The sequence below is a fragment of the Callithrix jacchus genome, chromosome 14 (assembly GCF_049354715.1).
Source record: "Callithrix jacchus isolate 240 chromosome 14, calJac240_pri, whole genome shotgun sequence".
Classification (NCBI taxonomy): Eukaryota; Metazoa; Chordata; class Mammalia; order Primates; family Cebidae; genus Callithrix; species Callithrix jacchus.
In genome coordinates, this window is record NC_133515.1 from 31,138,180 (window position 1) to 31,152,055 (window position 13,876).

At 39.2% G+C, this 13,876-nt stretch overlaps 2 pseudogenes; one reads left to right on the top strand and one right to left on the bottom strand.

Moving 5' to 3' along the window:
- Positions 1-579: 579 nt before the first annotated feature.
- On the bottom strand, positions 580-2,284 carry LOC100407736 (protein jagged-1 pseudogene; annotated as a pseudogene).
- Positions 2,285-4,320: 2,036 nt separating this feature from the next.
- On the top strand, positions 4,321-5,255 carry LOC100408467 (ATP-binding cassette sub-family F member 3 pseudogene; annotated as a pseudogene).
- Positions 5,256-13,876: the final 8,621 nt, after the last annotated feature.

Consider the following 13,876-nt stretch of genomic DNA (forward strand, 5'->3'; position numbering starts at 1 on the left):
ACATAGGCCATTTTTTTTCTTTTTAATAAAAAAAGATGGATGATGATGCCAAAATTCACATTCCCTACTTTTTGAACTAGAATGTCATTGTGGTTACCTATCCCTGTCTCAACATTTTATATCAGCATGTGAAGGGCAGAAAGTGTCTTCCTTTAGGTCAGAGGTCCTCAAACCAGAAGTAACCCAGAAGTTGTGTACTCAAAGAATTGCATCTGCAATGCCTTCTCTATGCAGGAGATACTTTAGGTGACATTTCCATTGGACCTTGGGAGTGGGTGAGTGAGTTTTGCAAGTAGGAAAAAAAAAGTGAATCACTGTGGACAGAGGGTAGAGAATGACAGGCAGTATTTCCTAAAGAGGTCCACCTCAGTATTTCTCATCCCTTAAAGTCTTTTGCAGCGTGACTTATCAATCCACTCTCAAAAAGCAAACTCTATGATACACCCCCTCGAAACTGGGCAGGCCTTGAGATTACTTTGACCCATAGAACATAACACATATGTGTCGAGTGAGTTATAGTCTTGTTATGAGTTGAGTTGTGTCTCCCAAAGTGATATGCTAAAGCCTTAATCCCTATGTGACCTTATTTGGAAATTAGGCAGCTGAGTGTGTGTGGCTGCCTGGCTTCCTCCTCTTCCGCAGGCACCAGTACAAGGCCGTCGCCAAGCAACAGATCCAAGCCACGGTTAAGACAGAGCTCAGCAAGGGCACCAGGAAATCTGTTCTGTTCTTCTGAGGCTGTCTCTGAACTCTTACCTCTGCAATGGCAGCAATCAATGAGCTGTTTCCATCACGTTTACTAACAAGATCGATGATTTTGTTGGTGATTTCCTTAACTGGGTTTCCATCATCCCATGTATCTTCATCAGAAATGGCCACATGTATTTCATTGTTTGCAGAAGGAGAGGGCTCACAAGCGATATAGATTGAATATTCAGTGGAAACATTCTTCAAAATATTCAAATTCCTCCATTCGCTGCAAATTTGCTCAGTGGTAAGACCTGGTGACATCATCTCCTTGTTAAAGGTGAACATGATGTTTCCACAATTATCCTGGTAATAGGAGTCAGAGATGCACTTCGTCTTCACTGGTTGGAGACCAGAAGACTGACACTCGCCCACACCAGTGCAGGGGCGGACGAAGCACTGGTCATCCAGGATGGGGATGCAGTTCTGCCCGTTAAGGCACTCGCTGTGCCCTTTGTGGAACAGGCAGGGTCGAGGGCCACACCAGACCTTTGAGCAGGCAATCCATCCATTCAGACACTGGCAGGTGTTACAGTCATCATCCCATTTGGCCCCATCTGGTATCACACTCCACATGGTGATGAAAGGTCTTCCTGAAACTTCCTGGCACATGGCACTACTGTGCCCTGGAGGACAGACACACCGGTAGCCATTGATCTCATCCACACAGGTTTCCCCAAAGGCACAAGATGAAGACCGGCATTCGTTGATGTTTATTCTGCAGTCGGGCCCAGCAAAACCCGGGGCACATTCGCACCAGTACCAGTTGTCTCCATCCACACAGGTGCCGCTGTTGTAACAGGGATGAGGGCTGCAGTCATTGGTATTCTGAGTACATATGGGCCCCTCCCAGCCTTCCTTGCAGACGCACCTAAAGGACTCGCCGTTGACCACACATGTGCCCCCATTGTGGCAGGGGTTGGGAAGGCAGCTACTGTTTCGTGCTATGTTACAGGTGGTTCCTTCCCAACTGCCAGGACACATGCACTTAAAAGCATCTCCCTCGTCATAGCAGGTGCCACCATTGTTGCACGTGGCCTAGTCACACTGACTGTCATGAGAGTGGCATGTCTTTCCTTTCCACCCATTTTTACAGTCACAGTAGAAGTCATTGACCAGGTCATGACACGTGCCCCCATTGTGGCAGGGGTTCTGGCTGCAGTCATTGATATTGGTTTCACAGTAGGCCCCCTCCCAGCCATCGCTACAGATGCACTTGTAGGAGTTGACCCCATCGATGCAAGTGCCACCATTTTTACAGTGGTTGCTCTCACAGTCATTAATATTTTCATGGCAGTATGTTCCTGTGAAGCCTTTGTTACAATCACAGGTGAATTTGCCTCCCGACTGACTTGCACTTCCCGTGGGGACCACAGACGTTCGAGGAAATATACCGCACCCCTTCAGGTGTGTCGTTGGAAGTCATGGCCACTGTGCAGCTGTCAATCACTTCGCAGGGGGTCATGTGGCAGTGATCTTTCAGGTGTGAGCAGTTCTTGCCCTAATAGTCCTAAGGGCACTTGCAGAAATGAGCCATGGAGTGTGAAGAAATGTGAGACAGTAGCCAAACAACCAGCTATTTCTTCTCATTTCACCCAAGACCTCTTGCCAGAGCAAGGCATAAAAGATTCATTTCAAAAGGTGATACTGAGAAGATATGGAAGCTGTGGCTTTGAGAATTTACACTTACAGAAAGATTGGGACAGTGTGGGTGAATCTAAGGTGCAGAAAGAATGTTATAGTGGACTTAACCTGTCTTTATCAACTACCTATACCAAAATCTTTCAGTGTAGTAGACATGTGAAAGTCGTTAGTAAATTGTCAAATCTAAATAGACATAAGATAAGACATACTGGAGAGATATCTTCCAACTGTAAAGAATGTGACAATTCCTTTTACATATCCTCAATTTTAACACCACTTCAGAGAATCCACACTGCAGAGAAATTCTACAAGTGTAAAGAATGTGGGAAAGCCTTTAGGCACTGCTCATGCTTTCTTGAACATAAGACAGCTCATAATGAAGAGAAACATTACAAATGTAAAGAGTGTGGCAAAGTCTTTAAATCCTTCTCAAGCCTTTCTAATCACATTGTAATTCATACTGGACAGAAACTCTATAAATGTGAAGAATGTGGTAAAACTTTTAACCACAGTTCAAACCATGCCAAATGTAAGAAAATTCACACTGAAATAAACCCCATAAATGTGAAGAATATGGCAAAGCCTTTAACTGGTTCTCCTACCTAACTCTACATGAGAGAATTCATACTGGAGAGAAACCCTACAAATATGATGAATGTGGCAAAGCCTTTAACCAGTGTTCAAACCTCACTAAACATAAGTGGATTCATACTGGAGAGAAGCAGTGAATGTGAAGAATGTGGCAAAGCTTTTAACCGGTGCTTGCACCTTATTGAACATAAAAGAATTCATACTGGAGAGAAGCCCTATAAATGTGAAGAATTTGGTAAAGTCTTTATATCTTGTTCAAGCCTTTCAAACCATAAGAGAATTCATACAAAAGAGAAATGCTACAAATCTGAAGAATGTGACAAAACCTTTAGCCACTGTTCACACCTGAATGTACATGAGAAAATTCAGACCTGAGAAAAATCTTACAAACATAAAAAATGTGGCAAAGCCTTTAATACCTGCTCATGTCTTGCTCAGGATCAGAGTTCATATTGAACTAAAGCATTATAAATATAATGACTGTCAAAACACCTTTCTGGTTTTTTGTTGTTGTTGTTGCTTTTTTTTTTTTTTTTTTTTTTGAGATGGAGTTTCGCTCTTGTTACCCAGACTGGAGTGCAATGGCAGGATCTTGGCTCACTGCAACCTCCTCCTCCTGTGTTCAATCAATTCTCCTGCCTCAGCCTCCTGAGTAGCTGGGACTATAGGCGTGCACCACCATGTCCAGCTAATTTTTGTATTTTTTAGTAGAGACGGGGTTTCACCTTGTTGACCAGGATGGTCTCGATCTCTTGACCTCATGATCCACTTGCCTCGGCCTCCCAAAGTCCTGTTATTATAGGTGCGAGCCACCGTGCCCGGCCGTCAAAAATAATTTTACCACAAGTTAATTTGTTCATTAATGGACCTTTAATTCTGGTTTTTTGGTCTACACAAATCTGCCCTTTTGCCAGTACCATATTGTTTAATTATTGTAACGTCGTAGTAAACATTTTTATCAAGAGTGTAAGCTACTGAATTTTGTTATTATTTTTCAGAATTCTTGTGAGTTTGATTTACTTTGCATGTTTATATAGATTATAGGAAAAGCTTGTCAATTTATATTAATAGCTATGTTGGAATTTGCATTGAATGTGTAAATAAATTTGTTGTGTATTTTGATCTTCATATTCAGTATTGTTATCTTTGAATATTGGATATTATCTCAGTTTATTCGGCTCTTTGATTTTTTTCAACATTCTAAAATTTTTGGTGTATAGTATGTGCATTTATTTTGTTAAATTTATAATTGTTTTCTATGATACTATTAGTGAAATTTTAATGTAATTCTTTTGTTTATTGCTATAATATAAAAGTATTATCCAACCTTGAAAAAAAAACCCGAAGCACGTCATCTTCAGTCGCCTCTCCGTGTCTGCTGATCTCGAGTCCCGCATCTGTGTGGATGGAGAGAATGGGGCCGGGAAGTCTACCATGCTGAAGCTGCTTATGGGAGACCTGGCACCTGTTCAGGGCATCAGACACGCTCACAGGAATCTGAAGATTGGCTATTTCAGCCAGCACCATGTGGAGCAGCTGGACCTAAACGTCAGCGCTGTGGAGCTGCTGGCACGCAAGTTTCCTGGGAGGCCTGAGGAAGAGTACCGCCACCAGCTGGGTCGGTATGGCATCTCTGGAGAACTGGCCATGCGCCCGGTTGCCAGCTTGTCTGGGGGCCAGAAGAGCCGAGTGGCCTTTGCTCACATGACCATGCCCTGCCCGAACTTCTACATTCTGGATGAACCCACAAACCACCTGGAAATGGAAACCATTGAGGCTCTGGGCCATTCCCTCAACAATTTCAGAGGTGGCGTGATTCTGGTGTCCCACGATAAGCGCATCATCAGGCTGGTGTGCCGGGAGCTGTGGATGTGCGAGGGAGGCGGCGTCACCCGCGTGGAGGGAGGATTTGACCAGTACCGCGCCCTTCTCCAGAAGCCGTTCTGCCATGAAGGTTTCCTCTAGGGCCACCAGGCTGAGGACTTGCCCAGGACATGGACTGTCTCAGACCCCTGGACCACCACCTAGGCAACCAACTCCAGGCCATGAACTTCCCCCGACTTGGGGATAGCCTTATTCCCAAATGTCTCTCTCCTTTCGACTGGAGCATCTTCTGCACAACCTTGGGAGCCCATCCAAAGGTTGGTGAGGACTGGTCTCCCAGGGTACGGGGTCTGGGGGGTGCCCTCCGGGGTTATAGATGCCCACACTGCTCCAGCTCTGACTGGACCCCAAGGGGCTGCTATGTAAATTAAATCTCTCCCTGCATCTCATTTGCCTCTTCTCTGCTGCTCCCTGGTGGTGGGTGCCTACTGTTGAGGGGTGTGGACTCTGCTTGGCATTTTCTATGGCACTTGCATCACTCACATGGAGGAAGCAGTGGCAGCACCAACCTTGCCTCTAGAAGAGACACTGCCCGGCTGCTGGGGCATCGAGGTCATCTGCCTGCCTGACTTTGGGGTGGGCAGAGCCAGCAGAATGTGGGGCAGTGTGTCAGCATCATGGTGCTGTCAGCCCTGGCCTGGGCCCTCCTCAGCCAAAGGGGTTTTGGGTTCCACGGCCACAGCCCCGCTGCTTGGGCAATTGAACTGATTGTAACCTGGCCTCACACAGCTAGCTGCTTTCTCCAGTGGCGTCTGGCTCCAGCTTCCCTGCTTCTCTGATCTCTAGACTCAGCGCTGAAGAGAAACCATCTTTGTCCTTACAATAAAAAAAAAAAATAGTCTAACTTGTGTGAGCCCTACTCCAATATGACTGGTGTCCTTATAAAAAAAGAAAATAAAGACATAGGGACACATACACAATACTGAGCAAAGATTGTGTGATGACAAAGGATGGGAGTGATGAGTCTACAAATGCCTATGGCCTACCAGAAACTAGGATAGTGGAATGAAATAGCACGTCACAGGGAGCACAGCGTTATCAATACCTTGATTTTATACTTCTCGTCTCAGAACTGGGAGATGATAAATTATGTCACTTTAAGCCACCTAGTGTCTCACAGGCCCATTTTCTAGTGGCTGTGGGAAACTAACATGGCTTCTTTGCCAACTTGGCAGCTTCTGTGTTCCACCTCTTGGTGTACTCATTTTGAGGATCCTGATTCAGAGCCATACCACTTGTCTTGAGAAGTCTAAGCCATATGGAGAGGCCACATGTAGGCATTGTTAATAAATGGTTGATTAAAAACCCCAGTCAACACCTTTATGACAAGACATCAATTGTCAGCCATGTATATGAGTCTTCTTGGGTATCCAAAGTGGTTGAGCCTCTAGACAACCATATTCACCATCTGACTGCAGCTGCATGAGAAATTCCAAGTGAGAACTGCCCAACTAAGCCCAGTCAATCTTTAGATCCCTGTGAGACCATAATAAACTGGTATTTAAGCCACTAAGTCTTGGGGTACTTTATTATAAACCAACAAGTAATGAGAATTCTAAGCTTGGCATTAAACTTCCAAAATCTTCCCAACTCTAGCTTTAAAAGTTGATTGTTTAAATATCTGGGTACAACTTTTAATTGAGTGAGGCAAATGGCTTTAGAGTCCATTGGTCTGATGAGAAACAATGTCTCCTAATTTTTAACCAGAGATAGTTAAACCAGGATTTTCAACCATTTGAATTTGAGATGTTGTTTTGAATACTGAATGTTGAAGAGATGCCAGATCAAATTGATTAAATACTTGCAAAATAAGGCAGTAATACTTACAACTCATTGCTTCAATATAAAATATATTAAAATTTTTATTAGAAGCATCTAGCATTATTACACTTGTCACATGGCTGACCATCAGCATGTGACTAAGTTAAACAGTTCATTTCCATGATCAGACCCACAACATACACTTCTTATTTGTTTAATAAACAGGTTTTATCTTCTTACAAGGTTCTTGTTCAGTTATGCCAGCGAATTGCAGCATATATCACCCTTATCTGCCAGGTTTTCTCAGTTTAATCTTCCTTTGAACTAAAGTTACCATTATCATTTATATTAATCAATATTTACTCATATACCTGTGATGAGTTCTTAGTCCACCAAAAGTAGCAGGGCAAGGTAAATCACTGTCTCTTGGGGGAAAACGAATTCGTCACTAAATACTAGTTTTCAAAATTACAAATCAGAAAGACTTATGAGAATTGTAATTTATTCTGAATCAAGAGATAACCTATACTAAAAGTTTATTTCTCATTACTGTTTTTCATACTCTTTTCATTTTAGACACATAAAAAGAATTGATCTCTACACCTTATACACCTTATGCTTTTTCAAAGTAATACTAAAAGTTTTATGTAGTGATTAACATATCACATGAAAATTGTAGGCTTTTTATACATATAATTTTATATATTAAAAATGTATATAAATGTCCCTCCAAAGATGCCTGTATTTATCCTAATGCTTCTGAATTATTTTCTCTGCCTTCCAGTATCTGATCACCCAGATCATACACATCTCACCAAATTCTTAGACTACAGTTTCAAGGAAGCCCTTTTTCCTTCACTCCACTGAAATGAATCTTACCATCTATTGAACATTAGTTGTTGTTTATCTCCTCCTATTGTGTAGCTTTCCTGAGTTTACCATGAATTTTAATTATTTATTCACAGTACTAAAGACAAACGTTATAAGTTTTATATAGTTGGAGTCTTAAGGGTCTAGTCAACTTTATTGTTTCTAAAAGTCCTCCTTTGGTGTCTATGGGGAGTTTGTTCCGGGAATCCCAAGAACATCAAAATCTCTGGAAGCTCAGTTTCCTCATATTAATTGGCATAATATTTCCAAGTAACCTAAGCACATTTTCCCATATATGTTAAATCATCTTTAGATTACTTATAATACCTTATTCAATGTAAATTCTATGCAAATAGTATACCCTATTTTAAAACATCATTTTTAATTTTTGTATTTTTATTTTTAAAAAATATTATTTATCTGAAGCTAGTTGAATTCTTAGATGTGAAACTCACAGATATGGAAGATCAATCTATATTCAATTTTTGTAATTAAGTGGCTAGCTGACTGACAAGTAGGCAGGTTGTGAGGAATAACTTTCCCTGTGAACATCATTAAGTCAATAAGCTAGTAACAGCAAAAACATTGCAAAGTCAACCCAGGTGTTCCTAGGAATATATACTAGCAGATAAAAATAGTTAAGCAGTGACTAATAGAAGAACACTTTGTATAATAACCTAAAACTGGAAAGCCTTCAAATGTTTATCATTGGAGGAAAAACAATAGAAGAATCTGCAACAACTAAAGAATAAATTACTGATGTATCTATCCAATGGCTTGGATGATTCTCTAATCAGTTTTTATAAAAAAAAAAAGCCAATGCCCAGAAAAGTACATATCATATGATAATATTTTTATACAGTTCAAAAATAGGCAAAAAAATCTCTGTTTACCGAAAATGGAACACTGTTCCTGGGCATGGTGAATATAATGGAGTGATATTAAGACTTTTAAGGATAAGCTGACATATCCAGAGTCACAATGGAAAACATTAATATTGGCAGAGAAAAAAAAGATTATGTATAGAAGATTTTTAAATTAAAAAGCACCTGTGATCTAATTGATGTATATAGAGAGTTGAATGCTGATTACACATGCTGGGAAGGACAATAAGGTGGTCAGGGGTGGGGAAGTAGGGATGGTTAATGGATACAAAACTATAGATTGAATAAGATTCAGTACTTAATAGCACTTTTGTCAACAATATTTTATTGTACATTTAAAAATAACTAAGAGTATACATGTATTGTTTGTAACACAAAGGATAAATGCTTGATGTGCTAAATATCCTATTTACCCTGATATGATTATTATGCACTTAATGCCTATATCAAAATATCTCATGTACCCCATATATATACCTACATAAATTACAAATAAAATAATAATAGTAAAATAAGCAAAATACAAAAAATATAAAAATGTCACTGTTTTATGTAAATTTCTGTATACCCACAGAAATTACCAATAAAACAATAATCCCCCAAAGCAACAAATATATAACTATCACTCTTTTGATGCTCATATGAAATATTTTAAAAACTGACTTTATAAATTCCATGTAAGAAATCTCAAAATTTTTAAATTAGCTACATTATCATATATTCAGCATGAAACTATATTATACAGAAGAAATTTGATAAGTGCACTGCAAATAATTAGAGCCAATAATTAAAAGTTTTATATGTTTGTGTGTATGTGTAGACATATAAATTGATAGATTTACTTGGAAAGATCATACCCTTATATAAAAGTTACAAAACATTTATGAAAAAGTGATGAGAAAAAAAATCTATTTATCAAAGTGTCGGGGATTTAGAACACTAGAAATTAAAGAAAAAACCTAGAATAATTGGAGATAACATATCTCCCCAAAAGCAAATAGCTACTCAGTTACAGAAGATTCTCATCTTGTGTGAATGTGGTTCCCATGCTGACAAAGTTTTTAATTTTACTTTTTTAGATCATCCAGGGAAAAGAACTTTATTTAAAATCTTCCAATTGATAAATGTTGGAAATCAACTTTTAAAAAATATACTACATGAGACAAGATAAAAAATATGGGCCCAGCGCTGAGGGTCACGCCTGTAACCCCAGCACTTTGAGAGGCTGAGGAGGGTGGATCACTAGGGCAAGAGATCTAGACCATCTGGCCAACATGATGAAACTCTGTCTCTACTAAAATACAAAAACCTGGCCGGGCTGGTACACTCCTGTAGTCCCAGCTACTCGAGAGGCTGAGGCAGGCGAATCGCTTGAACCTGGGAGGTGGAGGTTGCCATGAGCTGAGATCAAGCCACTGCACTCCAGCCTGGGTGACAGAGCAAGACAAAAGAAAGAGAGAGAGAAAGAAAGGAAAAAAAAAAAAGAAAAGTCTGCAAACACAATGCTCCTAAGCAGTGATCTTCAAAGTTAAGGCCCTGGTGTAATCACATCCAAACTGGTATCACCAGTGAACTTCTGAGGAATGTGGATGCTCAGCCTGTCACTACCCTTGCAAATGCAAATTCTGTCGGTAGAGCCTTGGAATCTCTTTGACAAGCTCATTCTTAGAGATGGTCAAGTTTAAGAAACACCACAAAAGCCTAGAGTGGTTTGACTAATTTTTTGTCTTCCCAATCCAGTTTGTTTGTTTGTTTGTTTGTTTGTTTTGAGACAGAGTTTTGCTCTTGTTGCCCAGGCTGGAGGGCAATGGCATGATCTTGGCTCACTGCAGCCTCCACCTCCCAGGTTCAAGTGATTCTCTTGCCTCAGCCTCCCAAGTTTCTGGGATTACAGATTACAGGCACCCAACACCATGCCCGGCTAATTTTTGTATTTTTAGCAGAGATATTTTTACCATGTTGGACAGGCTGGTCTTGAACTCCTGACCTCAGGTGATCCACCCACCTCAGCCTCCAAAGTGCTGGGATTACAGGCATGAGCCATCATGCCCAGCCTGTTTCTTTTTATCTTATTGATCCCAGACAATGGTTCTTTTTTTTTCACATAGCATCAGATTTGGCATCAGTCAGAAAGACATAGAATTTGTCAGATCATTGAAAGGAAATGCTTGATCATTTAAGAAAAAAGATATAGTAGAGGATAAAGGATTTAAAAAACATTAAAAATAAAAAGAATAAAAGAAAAAGCATTATTATATGGGCTTTATCTTTTTTTTTTTTTTTTTAAATGGAGTTTCGCTCTTGTTACCCAGGCTGGAGTGCAATGGCGCGATCTCGGCTCACTGCAACCTCCGCCTCCCAGGTTCAGGCAATTCTCCTGCCTCAGCCTCCGGAGTAGCTGGGACTACAGGCACGCGCCACCATGCCCAGCTAATTTTTTTTTTTTTTGTATTTTTAGTAGAGACGGGGTTTCACCATGTTGACCAGGATGGTCTCGATCTCTTGACCTCGTGATCCACCTGCCTTGGCCTCCCAAAGTGCTGCGATTACAGGCTTGAGCCACCGGGACAGGCCCGGGCTTTATTTTTTGAAAAGAAAGCAGTACATGGAATCATCCCTACCAAGGGATAAAAGAAGCTCAGGATATTGAAGTGATAAAGGATGTTCTTATTTAGATAGAAAAAAAATGTGAAATATAAGAAAAAAACAAGAACGTAGGGACATATGCTGGTGAAGAGATACCCATGGTAAACTACTGCAGTTTACTCTAAAACTGTACATGCTCTGATTGAGTTATGTGGTAATTTATCTTTCTTTATTTTATTTTATTTTTTTTATTTTTAAAGATGGGGTTTCACTCTGTTGGTCAGGCTGGTCTTGAATGCCAGACCTAGATGATGAAAAGTGCTTGGATTACAGGCATGAGCCACCACGCCGGGCCAGTAATTTATCTTTCTAAAAGCAAAAATTTTTTTTTTCATCATAGCCACCTGCTATATTAATTTGTTTTCTAACGAAAGCCTGAGCCCTAACAAGGCAACAAAGTGCTATATAAACCAAATAAAAACCAACAACTTGATTTTCTACCAAAAGGCATAATAGTGAATAATTAAATACAGTTTGATTACTTGCTGAATTGTTAGCACGATGGTGCCTTAGGGAAGCAAAGTATGTTGCATAGTGTGTTGTATGTGTTTGCATTCACAGATAGCCAGTGGGATGTTATTAATCAAACAGAACTTCAATTTCTTGTGTGGGGCAAATCTTATAAGACTGAGGCACAATAACCATAGCTAAAGTGCAGGACAGTAAATAATAAACACATTTCTTATACTCCTTTGGTAAGACCTAGAATTAAATACAGACAAAAATAAAATCATTTGACTTTTTAAATATATTTCCCATCTGATGAATTGAAGTTTAAAATTCATCCATGAAACTTCGTTTTCAAGCTATAGTTTGCTCCTCTTCAATGGTCTCATTTTAAGTAATTGAATGGAATGACTAATTTATAAATGAGCTTAAACTCACAGTCAGCTGAAGACAGATAGTGTTTGTGAATGCAGCTGAAATCAAATATGTTCAAAATGAGTCTCAATTTGTGATTGGGTAGGTGACTGAGTTTAAAGGCATTGCTAGTGATTGTTGTGAGGAGCAATCCAGAATAACATCTCAGATCAGGTTGTTACTTGAGACTAATAGGTTTGGATTGACTGGAAGAAAAGGTGTGAGAAATATGCAGACAGCCAGGAATACCACATGGTGGAACATGGCAGCAGGCACACTGAAGCAGTGATGCAACCTGATTTGGAAGCCAGGCAGAGCCTCTGTCAGAATAAGGAGGGTTTGCTTCTGTGGCAGTACTATGGGGATTCCATCATGGTTGGAAACTGATGAGCATGGGTCACCAAACAATTTAAGTCTTACTGTTTTTCTTTACTTTATGTGGTAGTCTGCAAAGACTAGTAGGCAAAATAAAGTGGTCGATTTAAATGCCTAAGTTTGGGAGCAGATTATGGCAGGAGGCCAAAATGTTCTGATAGTATTGCATAGGTCAATAAATCAGCAGAGACAGATTTGGTTGATAAGCATTAAAAAAAAAAAACAACTATAGCTAAGAACTATAGCTAAATGAGAATGAATTTATAGTTAAGGCAAGAAGAAAGATACAGCATTGTATTTACCCATGGAAGGAGAATCTAGGTATTCTAGAAACTTCTATTTCTTTAATTTTTGATTTGTGTAGAATCTCAAAATGTCTCACGCTGTCATTGCAAATAATTTGTCATTGTATAATAGTTGCATTTTCTAGAACAATACTGATTCTATGTGCTCTATTCACTCTTGAATAATTTCAATCTTGTGCCAATGCCAATAAGCTAAATATGGACAATTCTTTTCAATAAATGAGAAAAATATTCCTTATATAATCAATCATGGAATGGAAAACCATTTGTAAGAGTAGATATCATTACACCTGAATTCAAATGAAAGTTCACATCGTCTTTCCTGTTTGTTCTTTCTTCCTGTTTGTTCTTGAAAACAAATCATCATTTTATTTTTAAGGTGTTCTGTGAACACAAAGATCTGATCAATAATTTATGTTACATTTTCTCTTCTTATGATATTATGTGTTTGACTAAAATGTGTAGAAATTATTTGAGGAATGTTTTAAATTACAAATGCTTAAAAGCAGGTTTTCAAAAACACAAAATTGATGAGTGTGGTTCATCGTTGTTCTTTTTCTCTAAAAATTTCTCTGACAAAATAAAAGGATTACTTGATTAAACATTTAAATTTTTGTATTTTTTTTGTTTTTTTTTCTAAGGATAACAATACAAGTGATTTCCTAGGCAGCACAAATATGTTCTCCAGAGGAGAGAAAATTATAATGACACTTTCTCAATGTGATAGGGGCTGGTACTCTGCCATGAGCCCTACTCATTTAGACACATCTACAATCAGTAGTAGTGAGCACTTGGCTATTGCTCTGCTTCAAAGTAAATGTAACATCTTTTATTCTCTCAAGTTGAAACAGTCCCATTTGTCATTAAGTGAAACACTGTACTGTGAGGATAGTTTTAGTTTTAGGCTTTTCTCACATTTTAACCTCCCAGCTGGTAACATGCCCATTTATCATTAGGAAGAACATTGTACTAAGGGTGGCCTAAACTTAAAAGCTTTTGTTCCTGGAGCAGCAGAGCCTCAAAATTTAATCATAGAGATATGGAAGTTTGAAACAAAATTATTATTTAAGAATTTGTCTCCACTTAACAGGAGAACAAAATTGCATCTTAAAACATTTCTACCCATTTCTTTTACTAATAGCTGAGTAAGCCAGTGTCCATGTTGCTTGCTAAAGCACTTTAATTATGACGTAATGTACCTACAGTTGGGTTGAATTGCTATAGAGCAAAAGTTAAGAAGCGATTGAAGCAGAAAGTTTTAAAAGCTTTTCAGCTTCCAACTATTCTGCAGAAGGAACTATATTCTAA